Source organism: Eleutherodactylus coqui, chromosome 10 (genome assembly GCF_035609145.1).
Source record: "Eleutherodactylus coqui strain aEleCoq1 chromosome 10, aEleCoq1.hap1, whole genome shotgun sequence".
In the NCBI taxonomy this organism is placed as follows: Eukaryota; Metazoa; Chordata; class Amphibia; order Anura; family Eleutherodactylidae; genus Eleutherodactylus; species Eleutherodactylus coqui.
In genome coordinates this window covers 79341256-79356139 of record NC_089846.1, presented here as the reverse complement: position 1 = coordinate 79356139, position 14884 = coordinate 79341256, and the positions used below count along the sequence as shown (strand labels likewise).

Genomic DNA, 14884 nt, shown 5'->3' with positions numbered 1-14884 from the left:
AAACTTGTCACGTGATTTTATGCTCCGGTTCACGGGGAGAATGTCCATACAAGGCCAATCTTGACACCCCCGGAGCTCTAATAAAGGGGCCATCAGTGGTTATACAGATCTATGCCTCAGGTGCCTCCATGACAAATGTGGTATGAAATGCGCTTCAGGTTCTGATGGTCGCTATTGGGACTGTATTGGATTTTCACATTACTTACGTAATTTTCTCTTGTTTATTTGCGGTTGGAGACGTACAGTGACATTGGGATCACCGCCATCTATACTGATTCTTACGATGTCTGCATCCAATAATGAGGATTCCTCTCCCTAGTAGTTGGGGTAGAGCCGGCCGCTGGGGGAAGCTCTAATAGTTACACTTCTACAAAGTCCTTCAGGGACTGACATAGAGGATGCAACCAGAGAGAACAGCTTGTTCCATGCGCTCTTCCCCGGCCCCAAATACTGCTTCCAAGAGGCACTCATCCCGACTCTCTGGTGGCACTTCAGAGTGCTATGAAGGGGCAAAGCTGTACCCAATACTTCAGCGCGGACCAGGCGCCATACGCACAAGTCCATCTAAAGGATAAGGTGTGGATTTTGGTGATTGCTCAGTCCCATCACTTATCGATAGCATTACTAGATGTGACACCCCGATACAACTTCTACGTGAAGGACGCAGGTCACATGTATTTTATAACTAGACAAAACCACTAAAAAGAGATTTGCTTTTTAAACATTATTTTACCAACTGCACATTGTTACCAACCAGCTGAGCGTCTAGAAGCCACGGGCGCTTCCAACAACGCATGCGGATTCTGGCTGCGCTGCAAGAACGCACCCAACCCCAAGCGTGACCACAGCTGTACAAGGCGAGCGAGCGGTGGAGACGGCGCTTCATCAGCACAGCGTATGCAACTCTGTAAGGCGGCTGTATCTGCAGGATGCATGATGCTTTATGCCCGCGATTCAGCGTATTGTATTGTACTTTTTGCGTCCACAAGGCATTTTCATTTGTGTGCGGTAAACAAAGACGCGTATGGTTAGTTAGTTCTGGATGTGCTTTTTCCAGCACAATTATGCAGTGTTTCACGCATCTCCTCGCGTACTGCACGTGCCTTTGCATACCCTCCATTGGCTTCTATGGGGACCTTGGGTGCGCAAATATGCAGAAAAATAGATGGATTTTTTGGTGTGACCAAAATGCACGCGCAAAATACGGAAATGTGAATGGACCCATCTAAAGCAATGGATTCTATTCTCTATATATTGAAAATATGTGTGCAAATTCGGCCGTGTGAAGCCGGCCTGCAGCAGGGCTACAGCTGACTGCGGGTACGGCCGGACAGAAGTGAATGGTAAATGTTAGCACTTCAGTCATCCAACAATCACTATTTGATTTCATTGAACCCGTGCATAAAACACTGCATCACACGCTGCGGGCCGGCGGCTAGTGCGGCGATTGCATGGGGCGTTCACAACGGAGGGGTGGATTTCTGTTCTGCTGTTTCTTCAGAGGAGCAGCAAAATAGAAAAAAACGGTTCGGTTTTACTTCCCACTTATGTCAGTGCGATGTTCTGGCCGCTCGGCTCCGGACTACTAATACTCCAGACTACGGTAAGTGAAACAGAAAGGACACGTGGTTTTTTTTTTGTACGTGAAAGTCAGTGGAAGACGGAACCGAACGGAGAGGTTTCATTGGTTCCATTTTTGATGTCATTAAGCGGATCCATTTTTAAATGAGTAGAAGAACACAAAACGATTCCAATAAAAACAGATGTGAATGGAACAAAAGGAAACAAACTGATAGAAACCGGCCGTTTTTTTTGACAGATCTAGGTATCGGATCTATTAAAAACACAGAAACTATGGTTATCAATAATTGATTGGCGGGTTCGCTGCCGATCAGCCGACCGGGCACCTGCTGTTAGAGGTAGGAAGCAGAAGCTGCCGATCCAACCGCCATGTAGTGGCCGGCGAAGAGGTCATTCAATTTAACAGTACCACAGCCTGCAATTACAGGCGCCGGCCACTTCACGGGGGTCGGAGCAGCACCTTCCGGTTTTTACCCCTACAGCGCTGACCGGCCTGGCACCAAGCGGTAGACTGCAGCCAATCTGATGACCTATTGTGAGGAAGAGTCCCCCATAATATTTGCTGGAAAACCCCTTTAAACTGGTGATGGTGAGGAGCCGACTGTTCCTCTACATAGCGGAAGGGGTGAGAAGAAGCAACGTGATTGACTGCTTGCTGTGTGCTTCTGTACCACCCGCTACACATCCCTGTACCTGAGCTGTGTCTGCGAGCTCTGCTGTAATGGATCTATACGAGGGGCTACGGTGGACGTCTCCTGCAGGCTGCAGCCGCAACACCATGCCCGGGAGACTCCGATCTATTATCATTATCATACAGCATTTATGTGATGCGCAACAGATGCTGCTGGAACAAAGAGCTGACAATCTACAGGGAGACTCCAGATGAGTGAGCGAAGAAGGTCAGACGGATGACTTCAGAGACGAGAAGCCAGGGGGACGACACTCATGCAGAAATTAAAGGGACGGAGTCTATTTTTATGTGTACTCTATCAGAGAGAAGCTAGTGCTGCCATTTGTACCCACAAAATGATCATGGTGCCCATGAGGCCGCTGGGTGCTTCCGACTGGCTGAGCCTTAAACCAGAGGGTCGGGCAGCGGGACAGGAGGACAAGCAGATCCTCCAAGACTAAAGGGACAATATGGTAACTACTTGTGAGTTAAATGTGCATACTAGGGCTCATTCACACGGGCAGATGCAATAGTGGTGCGCAAAAAATATACTGTTTTCACTGCTTGCGTGTTGCATGCGTTTTTGCTGCGTGTGCGTGTGGGGGGGTTATGTCAGTGTTAAATCCGTGTATCATCCATTTTATACACACAAGAAAAAAATAAAGCCAGAAAGCCCAAGTGATGTCAGCTTTGTTACAACCTACATAGACTGGCGCGCACGGATGTTAATGCATATTCGCTACGGTTTTTTACTCTTCCATAGCCTTTCAAAGTCTCATCATGCGAGCGTATTTTATGTCCATATTCAATCCATATTTTTTTACAGACCGGATACAGACGCACTCTAATAAATTAGTGTAATCAGATGCACATTTTTAGCACGGGAAAAAAAAAACGCATAAAAGAGCAGTGAATGGGCATGAGCATCCACGGCCACTGCGCTGGTTCCCGGGGTTGTGACACAACTGGCGCCTTCTTGCTTTCTTTTTACGCGCATGTAAAAATGGAATTAAAATGAAGGCAGCGTAAATGTAGGCCACAAACATACACGCATCGAAAACAGTGCGCTTTTCATGGACCAAAATTGCGTAACCCTGTGAATGAGGTCTAATGGGCGATTTTGGGCCATGAATAGAAACGAAAAATAGGACACGCTGCGATTTTTATTCTTTTTTATGCGCAACATTGGTCCATGTAAAAGACTCGTCTGAATACACCAATTCAATGCAATGGGCCGTGTTCAGACAGTGCAAAATACAGACTTAGTACAGAAAGAAAATCCGTCCGTGTGAGAGGGCCCCATTTGCAGACAGACGTTAGCCCCCTAACCGGGACGGGAGGATCTAATACTGTCAGGACCCCACAGCCAAAGGATTTTGCCAATTAAGGGTTAAGGGGGGTTTAGTATCGCTGCTTCCAGCCTCCGTCTTGCTGTAAGGGATCAGCCCTATTTTGGTAGGTCCATTCCCGCATGGTCAACAATTTACCAAGTGCTAGGTGATCTAACCGATTACTAATGGGGAAGGGGGGGGGTGTGGGGGACTCAAAACGGCAATACTAAAGAAATACTTAAAGTGACCCCCCCGTTCACTGTCAAAGATGGCCGCAGCGCTTCTCTGACTACTTGATACACACTGTGTATTGGTAATGCATTGTTTGTTGAAGACACTACACTCTGCTTTGATTGGCCAGAGAGGGTCATATGAACAGCGCTGACCAATCAGAGGCATGCACTGCCTGAAGGCTGCCCACGCACCACCAATACAGTGTAAGCAGGTTGTCAGAGAAGCGCTACGGCCATCTTTGTGATACATTCCCTTAAATATGCAACCGCAGTTTGAAACTTTCTACTATACTTAGTCTTTGAGTTCCTCGCTACTCTCATGATCTCTGCTTGTAGTCAGTGAATGGAGACGGACAGGAGAGCCATCGGTGCTGCTACTTTCAGACCACAAAGGATTGTCTATACTGTCCCAAATGCAGCAAACCCTCAGCTGTTACAAGTGTCACATCTGCATGGATTTCCAGGTTTGCATCCGCACAGAATACTATATACATGTGAATGACACGATCGATGCAGCAAATACCATGAGTTGTCGATAAATGGAGGGGGACCGGGCAATAATGGCGTATATCTGGGCCATCAGGACGTCACACGGCTACTGTTGTCACCAAGCCGGGTACATCTGGTCCCCATCTGTCCCCTGGCCTGGTCACAGGAAGCTACATCACAGCTTGTTGCTCCCCACTAGTTTTGCGAGGTGACCCCACAACTTGTTAATTTTATAGGGTCCCCAGTAATCAGGTATAGTTAGTAGCATAAAGCGGAGCTGAATATTGGGGAATGAAGGACGACACACACAGCACTGAAATCAGTGGTCCATCCCACTAGCACTAGCTACCGTGTTTCCCCGAAAATAAGACAGTGTCTTATATTAATTTTTGTTCAAAAAGGTTTAACTTTTTTACATGTATAGCTGCCTAGACACTATTTAAATTGACTTTTTTAAATTAACTGTTAGCAGGGCTTAATTTTGGAGTAGGGCTTATATTTAAGGATCCTCAAAAAGCCTGAAAAATCATTTTGCATCTTCAAAAATTCTGGAAAATCATGCTAGGTCTTATTTTCAGGGAAACAGGGTAATAGGGGGTCTGTAGACCTGACTGCAGCAGCCCTCCACTCCAGCTAATAGGGAGTCCATAGACGTGACTCCAACAGCCCTCCACTCCAGCTAATAGGGGGGTCCATAGACCTGACTCCAGCGGCCCTCCACTCCAGCTAATAGGAGGTCCATACACCTGACTACAACGGCCCACCACTCTAGCTAATAGGGGGGGGGGGGGGTCCATAGACCTGACTCCAGCGGCCCTCCACTCCAGCAAATAGGGGGTTCATAGTCCTGACTGCAGCAGCCCTACACTCCAGCTAATAGGGGGGTCCATAGACCTGACTCCAGTGGCCCTCCACTCCAGCAAATAGGGGGTCCATAGACCTGACTGCAGCGGCCCTCCACTCCAGCTAATAGGGGGTCCATAGACCTGACTGCAGCATCCCACCATTCTAGCTAATAAGGGGTCCATAGACCTGACTGCAGCAGCCCTACACTCCAGCTAATAGGGGGGTCCATAGACCTGACTCCAGCAGCCCTCCACTCCAGCAAATAGGGGGTCCGTAGACCTGACTGCAGCGGCCCTCCACTCCAGCTAATAGGGGGTCCATAGACCTGACTGCAGCATCCCACCATTCTAGCTAATAAGGGGTCCATAGACCTGACTGCAGCGGCCCTCCACTCCTGCTAATAGGGGGTCCATAGATCTGACTGCAGCAGCCCTCCACTCCTGCTAATAGGGGGTTCATAGACCTGACTGCAGTGTCCCTCCACTCCAGCTAATTGAGGGTCCATAGACGTGATTCCAACAGCCCTCCACTCCAGCTAATAGAGGGTCCGTAGGCCTGACTGCAGCAGCCCTCCACTCCAGCTAATAGGGGGTCCATAGATCTGACTGCAGCAGCCCTACACTCCAGCTAATAGAGGGTCCATAGACGTGATTCCAGCGGCCCTCTACTCCAGCTAATAGGGGGTCCGTAGACCTGACTGCAGTGGCCCACCACTCCAGCTAATAGGGGGTCCATAGACGTGATTCCAACAGCCCTCCACTCCAGCAAATAGGGGGTCCATAGACCTGACTCCAGCAGCCCTCCACTCCAGCAAATAGGGGGTCCGTAGACCTGACTGCAGCGGCCCTTCACTCCAGCTAATAAGGGGGTCCTTAGACCTGACTGCAGCAGCCCTCCACTCCAGCTAATAGGGGGTCCATAGATCTGACTGCAGCATCACACTACTCTAGCTAATAAGGGGTCCATAGACCTGACTGCAGCATCCCACCACTCTAGCTAATAGAGGGTAAATAGACCTGACTGCAGCAGCCCACCACTCCAGCTAATAAGGGGGTCCTTAGACCTGACTGCAGCAGCCCACCACTCCAGCTAATAAGGGGGTCCATAGACCTGACTCCAGCAGCCCACCACTCCAGCTAATAGGGGGTCCGTAGACCTGACTGCAGCGGCCCTCCACTCTAGCTAATAATGGGTCCATAGACCTGACTGCAGCATCCCACCACTCCAGCTTATTAGAGGTCCCAATCAAAAACTTCCCACTGAAAATGCCCTAACAGAGGGTCACTCGAACTGAACAGTTTTCTTTCAAGAAGGCAGCAAAGAGTTATTGACCAAATACCCACCTGCTCATAAAGGGATAAAGGGGCCACAAATTATGGTCAGTCCGGGGGGGGGGGGGGCAAACAAGAAGCGACGCAACAACTTATTACAAAGGGATATTACAAGATCTCCTCACACGTCCGCCCGTCAGCACCACTCCCGGACCACTTTACCTGACCCTGCTTTTTAAAGGAAGGACAATGAACACTGATGATAAAGCTCTGGGGGTCCTTATTTACCCCCAACAACTGCTTAAAGGGACAGAACACTAAAAGGCCAATGACCCTTTTTATTCATCAGGCAAAGTAAGAAAGATTTGACTTCGTCTCACAGACAGATAGCAGTCGCTGCAACGCTTCCTGGGGTGGATATACGGCTGCCATACAGAACTACAGGCAGCGTGGACATTATCTGCTTTATCTTCTGCCAGGCAAATGTTCTATACGGGCAGCACTTAGAGAGGGGGAGGGGCAGGCTAGTACCATCCCCACTCACCGTGGGTGGCATGATTCTGCCATGAGTTACCGCGGCATTAGCAAATATGGGACTGGGTTGTGGGTCACACTGCCCTCCTCTCCCGCAGGAGCCGTGCCGGAAGGGGACAGACGAGCAGCTGGTGGAGTCCCGAGGCGGCGGCCCCCTCCTCCGTGTACAAGGGCAGATTCTAGAGGCCGTAGCAGAAGTCTGCAGCTTCGCCGTGGATCTCTGCTGCGGCATATCCTTTTCCATGAGCAAATCTGCATGGACGGCCCGGAATCCGCACCGACAACTCCCTTATTTGTTCCGCATACAGACTGGAAATTTGCATACAGAAAAAAACCTATTACCATTGAATGGAATGGACGCAGAATCGTTGCAGATTCCGCTGTGTGAACGTACCCCTTCGTATTCGGCGCCATGTACTTTCCGTGTTACTCCACAGACAGCATACGGCCCCATTATAGAACTATGAGGCTATGAACATCTACGCAAGTGGCTGTATAAGCATGGAGTCCAGACAGTTTCACTCATAGGATGGCCTAGAGTGGATGAAACTGTAACAAACCCTCAGCGGTGGGAAGTAGTAGATTTTTACAGATTTTCAGCCTTGAATTTAAAAAAACTAAAAAGTTTGTTCCCATTCACTGACAGCAAGAAGAGATCTTGAAAATGGTGAATTTGAACCACAAAAGTGTATTAGTAGGTTTTATTATGTAATGATTAAGGCCCCCTGCACACGGGCGGAAATTCCGCAGCCGGATTTCCCAAGGAATTTTCGCCGCTGGAAGCCTGCATAGGATTGCGTTACCAAACGCAATCCTAAGCAGACGGCCACGTGAAATCTCGCGCGGCAAACAAACCGCGGCATATCTTATTTCTGTGCAGGGCTCGCAGAGCCCCGCACAGAAACGTCACTCACCCGGCGCCGGCTCCGGTCTGCGCATGTGCCGAGCAGCCGGGACATGAAAGAGGCGGAGCTGTGGGGTGCGGGTGAGTACGCGCTGGTCCCTGCAGGCGCTCGGGTCGGGTCCCGCGGCGAGAATCCTCGCCGCCGGATCCGACTCGCCCGTCTGCAGGCGGCCTAAGCCGGATTCACGTGTAGCGCGAACGCTGTTGAATCTCCTCAACGGATTTTGCTGCTGAAATTCTGCCGCATTTGCAGTACAAGCCACACGGAGGGGAACATGTCCTTCATCAGCAGGGAAGCCGCAGCGCTGCTGTTTATAGGGCCGATATCAACCCTCGTGATACAAAAGTCAAAATCCTCAGCGGATCTGCAAAAAAAAAAAACAGCGGCAATTCTGCATAATTTAGATGTGGATTTGTTCGCTGCAGTTTTCCTGGTAATCTGCTGCGGTTTTCTGCCTGTGGGAACTATTGAGGAACTGTCCTGAGAATGAGGGAGCAATAATATAGTCCCAGAAACCCCCTTTAAGCTTCACTACATTTTCTTCTCTCATAAAAGTCTTGTCATGATGTCACGTATGCAAGTTGTGTGGAAAATAAGAGTATTATCATTAGTAAATGTCCCCAACTGACCTTCACCGCACCTGCAGTTCTCCTTGAAGCTCCGCCTCCTTCCAGTTCCTAAAATCAGGACTGATGAAATCTTTGCACTTGTCAGCCTAAAAAAAAATGAAGCAGAATGTAAGTCCCTGTAAGGAAAAACATCAGGGACCCCTCATATCATTATCATCAGGGGAGAGTGACAGGAGCGCAGCAATCAAGGCCCACTGATGTCTCTACCACTTGGGTCCTGGTAGATGAGGTCAGCGGCATCCGGAAGGACATATCTACTTGGGGATTCCTGCAAGCCAGAGTCAGATCTATGGAATGGCCGCATTTCTGCAACAAATTTGGTGCTTGCTGGCGTACAGCTGAGCGTGCACACTACACAGCTGCCAGGTGATGCCAACTTGGCTGACGGATATTGCTACCCAGATCCACGTGTTCTAAATAGGGGCAAGGAAATAAGCCGCTGGTGGGGACTCATCTCCCTTGAGAACAAAAAGATCAGTTGAGCTGGAATCCAACATGCCCGATCCCTCCGTTCCCCAATATCGGAGATGCCAGGTGAGTCAGGACACCCCCATACACAGATCAGAGGGTCGGATAACATTAATCTGATGTGTATGGCTGCCGTAAGGGAACCTGTCAGCATTTACAGTAGCAATAAAGTGGAGAAGATTTTTGAGATCTTGTCACACGCTGCGGAAATTGTCCTGTGGAGCAGATTTAGGGCCTCAGCTGTTAATTATAGCACCGGATTTTTGGTGCAAATTCTAGTTTTTCCAATGAGGGGGCCAATTCGGCACCAAAATTTGCATTAAAAAATCTTAGTCAAATGGTGCGGATTTTGCACTGTGGATCCGCTATGTAATGTCCGCTGCACAGTCCGTTCCCTGTGGACAGACCCTTAGATGGAGAGGCCAAAATCTGCCACAATAACTGCGAATTTGGAGAGTAGATTTCAGCCGGAGATTTTCCATGCAGAAAATACGCAGCCGATCTGTAAATCTGCAACTGTGGGTGTTTAAGTCTGCTGCGAATCCGGCCGACATGAACAGACCGTGGAGGCTCCATCACATATGTCATATGTCCATCTACATGAGCCCCAATACTGTACCTTTGTAATGACAACAATCAGTGGAACCAGGCGATCCAATGTCATTAACTGAGCGCTGCGTCTGCTTCGATCAGTTATCAGTAGGGGGTCCCAGGCGACAGACCCCCACCGATCTGATCCTGAGGATAGGTCATTAATATCCTAGTCCTGGAAAATAATAAGTACTGGCTGCTTCTTCTGTGAGCTCATGTGGCCAAAGAGCAGCGCATGTGAACGGGACTGAACTGCTATACCAGGCACGGCCACTATACAACGTACAGCACTGTTTAGTAGGCAGTGGAGAGGCCTGGTGCCCACATGAGTGATGGCCAATTCAGACAGCTGATTAGTGGGCATACGAATGTCAGACCCTCACCAGTCTGATCTTGGTGACATAGTTGATCACTGACCCCAAATCATGTGACGAATCACACACAAGCCAGCAGGTATGGACGTGTTGGACATTTGTAGCTTACGGGTACTTCACGCGAAGCAGAATTAGTGCAGATTATCTCCAGCGGAAATCCACACCAAAATCTGCATAAAAAAACCGTGTCAAAATGCAAACCGCTGATGCAGCTTTTGACGCAGACCCCCCCCCCCCCCCTTCACCTGGAGGCCATCTTCACACGGGACGGATGGGATTTTGCGCTGTAGAATTCATGCTGCGGACAGTCCCTGTGGACACTCCGTCCCGTGTGAACGCAGTCAAAGCATGAAATCTGAAATACGCAAAACATGCTGCATAGTTTGGCGCATATCTGCACTAAAATCTGCTATGTGTGAATGAGCCCTTAGCGGGTTTTAGGAAATCCGCTGACGCAGCTACTAACGGGGCTCTGCTTACCCACAACTGTATTATTTTTTAACCAATGAAATCCCGGCACCATCACATCCCGACTCGTATCGCTTTTGCTGCACGCAGACAAGTTCACAATATATCGAACTTTATCCTTTAGGATGCATCCACCTGTCCCTTTCATCCAGTCTACTGTAACCTGCAGCACCACAAGTCCCAGGACACTCGCTGTAAAGGTCTATGGGTGCGCAGGTTTCCTGCTCATTAGTAGACTTGCTGACAAAGGGTTAATCCCCAGGCCGAGCGGCGAGGACTGGCGGAGATCGGACAGGCCTGGGTGTGTTAGGGCGTCCTCTAAGTGGTGATTACTGTTGAAGGGTTTAGTCCTAATAAACGGGTCGCTGGCGCAGACAAGTATAGACCCTCCTTTGTGACGGGCACTACCCCCACCCCCACCCTTCTTATGTGACATGACAATCCTTCTGCTGCGTGCGAGCTCCAATATGGAACTGACGGCGCCGATACGTTACACGGCTCGCCGGCGAAGGGTTAGCCGTTCTACGATACCTTGCACAGGGAAACCCTCGCAGTTAAGGTGGCGCCGCTGCTCACGTCTGCCCAAACTCTCGCATCCTTTCCCTGGCTTCTGTGTGCGGCTCCACTACTCCAAGGTTACTTCGCGTACAACAGATTCCTCGCAACGGAGAAGACTGAAGGAGAACTCGCCAGCCGCAGAGATAACACGTCCGGCCGGCGCACCGCTGCTCCCTAAAATATAGAGAAAGAAAAAGTCCCCGCGTCATCCTCCACGGAAAACACTTCGCAATCCTGCACTGCGGCTGAAAGCCGCACCGGAGGAGCGCAACCTCGCCGGAGTCATGGGAGGCGGGTTTTACAGAAAAATGCAGCGCATCCGCCGGTACATCGCACGGCACTATGGCAATATCGCGCTCGCAGTGTAGGAAGCCGCAGGTAGTCATCCAGCTTAGTCCCGCAAGGACACCCCCCACTGGTGATGGCTGGGCTGCCGGGAAAGCTGGGTGATGACGAACGCTTGCCTTACAGGTCCCAGAATGATCATCACCCACCTTTCCCATAGTCCTCAGTGCCGAGTTATGCAAACGTTAACCCCTGCACTGCTGAGTGTATGATCCATCCGAGACGCATCTGCAAACCCACGATTTTTTATGCAAGCGCGATGCACTTAGCGAGAAAAAACGTATGACACTGCATCGCTGCACGGGTGATACAAACAGTGTCGTTCCCATGGTAAATACCGAGCATCCCATCGCACTCACATTTATACCCGGCTGCGACGCCACTCTTTTTTTTTTTTTTTTTTTGCTGCCAGAGGAAAGGCGGGCGTCATCCGTGTGCACTGCGCTTTGTTTTATGTATGTATACTAAAGCAGAACACGTGTCATCCGTGTGCACTGCGCTTTGGTTTGCGCATCCTACGACTTGAATGCCATTGATATCGGTCCATCCCATCTTACATAAGGATAGGCCAAGCATTCGTCCCCTGGATATGTCTGTGATGGAAATACCTCTGTGACTCACAGGGATCTTTATGAGGGTCCTAACATGTAGATTTAAACATGTCTCATTCACTGACAGCAAGCAGAGATCCTGCAAATGGAAAAGAATCTAAATACCAATGCTTTTCTGCAAAGAATAACTGCCGTATACTGAAAGTTCTGTAACCTTCTAATATACAGTTTCTCAATAGTTCAGAATCTGCTTGCTGTCACTGAATTAGCACTTCCCGAAGATGCCCTTCACAGCAGAAGAGTCAAGTTTGTCAGTCCCCTGTCAGGTGGTCTCAGCGGCAGCATACGTCTCTTCTGTCCTGGTAGTTTGCTACAATGTATCAGTGCAGGAAATCTGTCCACACCAAAGAAAAATGTAGCAAATCCTCAGCTGTGTGAAGTAGGCGTGTTCAAGTTTTTAGTCTCCCATGCTCCCATTTCCTGACAGCAAGCGGAGATCTTCAAAATGATGATGAGCCGACACACAAAGTATTTCAGAAAGTTGGAGAACTTTTCATTCTGGAATGAGTCAAGGGGTTTCTACTAATGACATTTCTCCTTGTCCAGGGAATGTCTGGGGACCGGGACCCCCTTCAATTCTAAAGGCTCCAGCGACAGGCAGAGAGGGACATGGGATCCCCGTTCTTAAGTTCTTTAAGCGTTTATGGACATAAAGTCAGATAATCCCTTTAAATGGGGGAAATTTCTCAAAACTAATCAAACAGTTGTCCGCAGCAACCAGTCAGACGCCAGCTCTCATGTCGCAGCGACCTGATTGGTTACCAGCAGTGACCCCGCGGTTTGATGCACCCCCTTCCCCGTTATCTGATACATGCTCATTCACAGCAAAAACAGGATCAGATGCAAATGTGCACAGAACCGTAAGCAGCCGAGACACCTCGTAGACTAGAAGAGTTCGGATTACGTGCCAAGACAGTGACACACATACATGGGACGCCGCGTGAAAAGCAGAGGCTCAGGACGACCAGGAAGTCGATTCAATTGAGCGCCCCCAATCTGGTGGTCATGGAGGTCCCGGCAGTCAGACCTCCATCAATCTATCAATTATTACCTATTCAGTGGATAGGTTCCAACTTGATGTAACGCCATATAACCAGACCATCCCTTTAATTAAAGACCCTGCACACCGCAGTCAAGTTAAAAGGGATACTCCACACTTGCCTCCCATATACATTGATGCGGAGGGTCTTACATGAGCACTGCCCCCCCTCTATCAACGTATATGCATAATTGGCAAACGAATCACCAGTCGGTCCAGAGGTGGGATCAGCACCTCTCCTATCCTGTGGATAGACCACAAACGACCCTTTAAAAGGGATATGCCAACCTTTTTTGAACCGATCACCTATCGTTTGTTCAACAGTACGTAATCAATGGGGATCTGCCGCTCGGTCTCCCCGTCCATCAGCTGATTGGTTGGCTAGCAGCGGAGATGAACGCCGTCATCCAGGGACGAGGACGTGACAGCTCTGGTTATGGTCAGACATCCGGTCCTGTCCGTAAGAGTATGAGAGGCGCAACGCTCCCAGGGAATAAAGCTGGCGCTCTCGATGATGACAGCCGACCCCGCTGCACTGACAAGCAGCGGATGGACAGGGGTCCCGAGTGTCGCATCCCTATCAACCACTAATGACTAATCCAGAGGATGGGTCGTCAGTAAACGAGGCCAGAATACCCCTTTAAGAACTAAAGATTCTCATTTCAAAGGAATCCCCCCGCAACCCAACGCCCACGGGGCTCCCGAAGAGGAGAGCGATTCAACCGATCCCATCGTTCTTCATCCCCAGAGAAGTGGGTCGGGGGTGTTCAGCAGAGATGGAAGCTACCAGCACCCCTCCCCCTCCAAGACCAGCTCTTCCACAACCCCAAATTCAAATCCCCCTTCTGCAAACGACTAGAATTGTCTTGCAGCTCCAAAACGCCACATTTTTAGCAGTGAACTCGCTCTTTAGGTAGACTTTTTTGTACCTAGTTTGCCTTTTTATCTAAAGGGTCAGATGCATCCAAAAGCCGGAGTGCCGCCTCCCTTCCCCATTAGCGATGCACAGACACAGGGGAGCCCGGCCCCCCCTTTCCCAAAGCCGACGTACAGATCAGCAATATCAACGTCTCATCACGAGGTTTCCACAGCAACTCAGATACAGAAAATCTGCCCCACCGCTCCGTTCTGTGGATCTCCCTGTAGGAGCAGCGTACGAGCCCCTCCAATGGTTAATGCAGTGGCGGTAGAAGCCGAGCATCAGCATCCCCAGCCGGCGGCCGCGGCTCCAGGACTTGCTAAACTGGATGATTAATTCATCCCCTCGTTAGAGCCAGAGCCCGCATCCCGCCTCGTGGTGGGGAACCTCAGCGCAGAAGTTCACTGGGAAACCTCCCACCAGAACCGTCTACCGCGACACCGCGCCATTACTGTCCGCGCAACGCAATCTCCTGTCACATCTGGATTATGATCAATGTTCATGACACAAAGATTCTGCAAAACCACCCAAAACTATATTTACAAGGCGTAGAGGAGATGGGGCCAATCAGAGCACCATGCCCCTCACCCAGAGCACGTATGTGAGCAGGGTGGCATGGCGCTCACTCACCCACTCCCTTGTTAATGTTGCTGGGCCTGAATGCCAAGACAATCTGAGCTGCGCCAGTCTAGGGCCCCCGTGACGGCGCAGGAACAGCCACGAGGTGCGCAAGTTATTGGTCATTCCAACTCTCCATCAAATGGCAATGATTCATTACTGTGAAGATAATCAGCATCACCGCTTGTCCGACCGCGAGGCGTCACTTAAATATACTGCCCAAAACCTGTGCCAGGGCCCTTCTCCCTCATGCCGATAGTAGTAGTGGTCTTATTACTCTGACGGCCCCTTTATTAGCCCCCATCTAGTAGCGTTGGACACCTATGTCCTTCAGATCTGCAGCAGTTTGTCATAACGTAGATCCCACCGGGTGATGAAATGGTTCTGCAGGAATATAGGCCCTG

At 49.9% G+C, this 14884-nt stretch overlaps 1 protein-coding gene across 1 annotated transcript in view; it reads right to left on the bottom strand.

Annotated features, from left to right (window-relative positions):
- Positions 1–8575, bottom strand: part of BCORL1 (BCL6 corepressor like 1) — a 125066-nt gene extending 116491 nt beyond the window's left edge. Inside the window, exon 1 of the mRNA XM_066581420.1 lies at positions 8490–8575. The gene's annotated coding sequence lies outside the window, so the exon portion shown is untranslated. The remainder of the gene's footprint in view (positions 1–8489) is intronic.
- Between the last annotated feature and the right edge of the window lie 6309 nt (positions 8576–14884).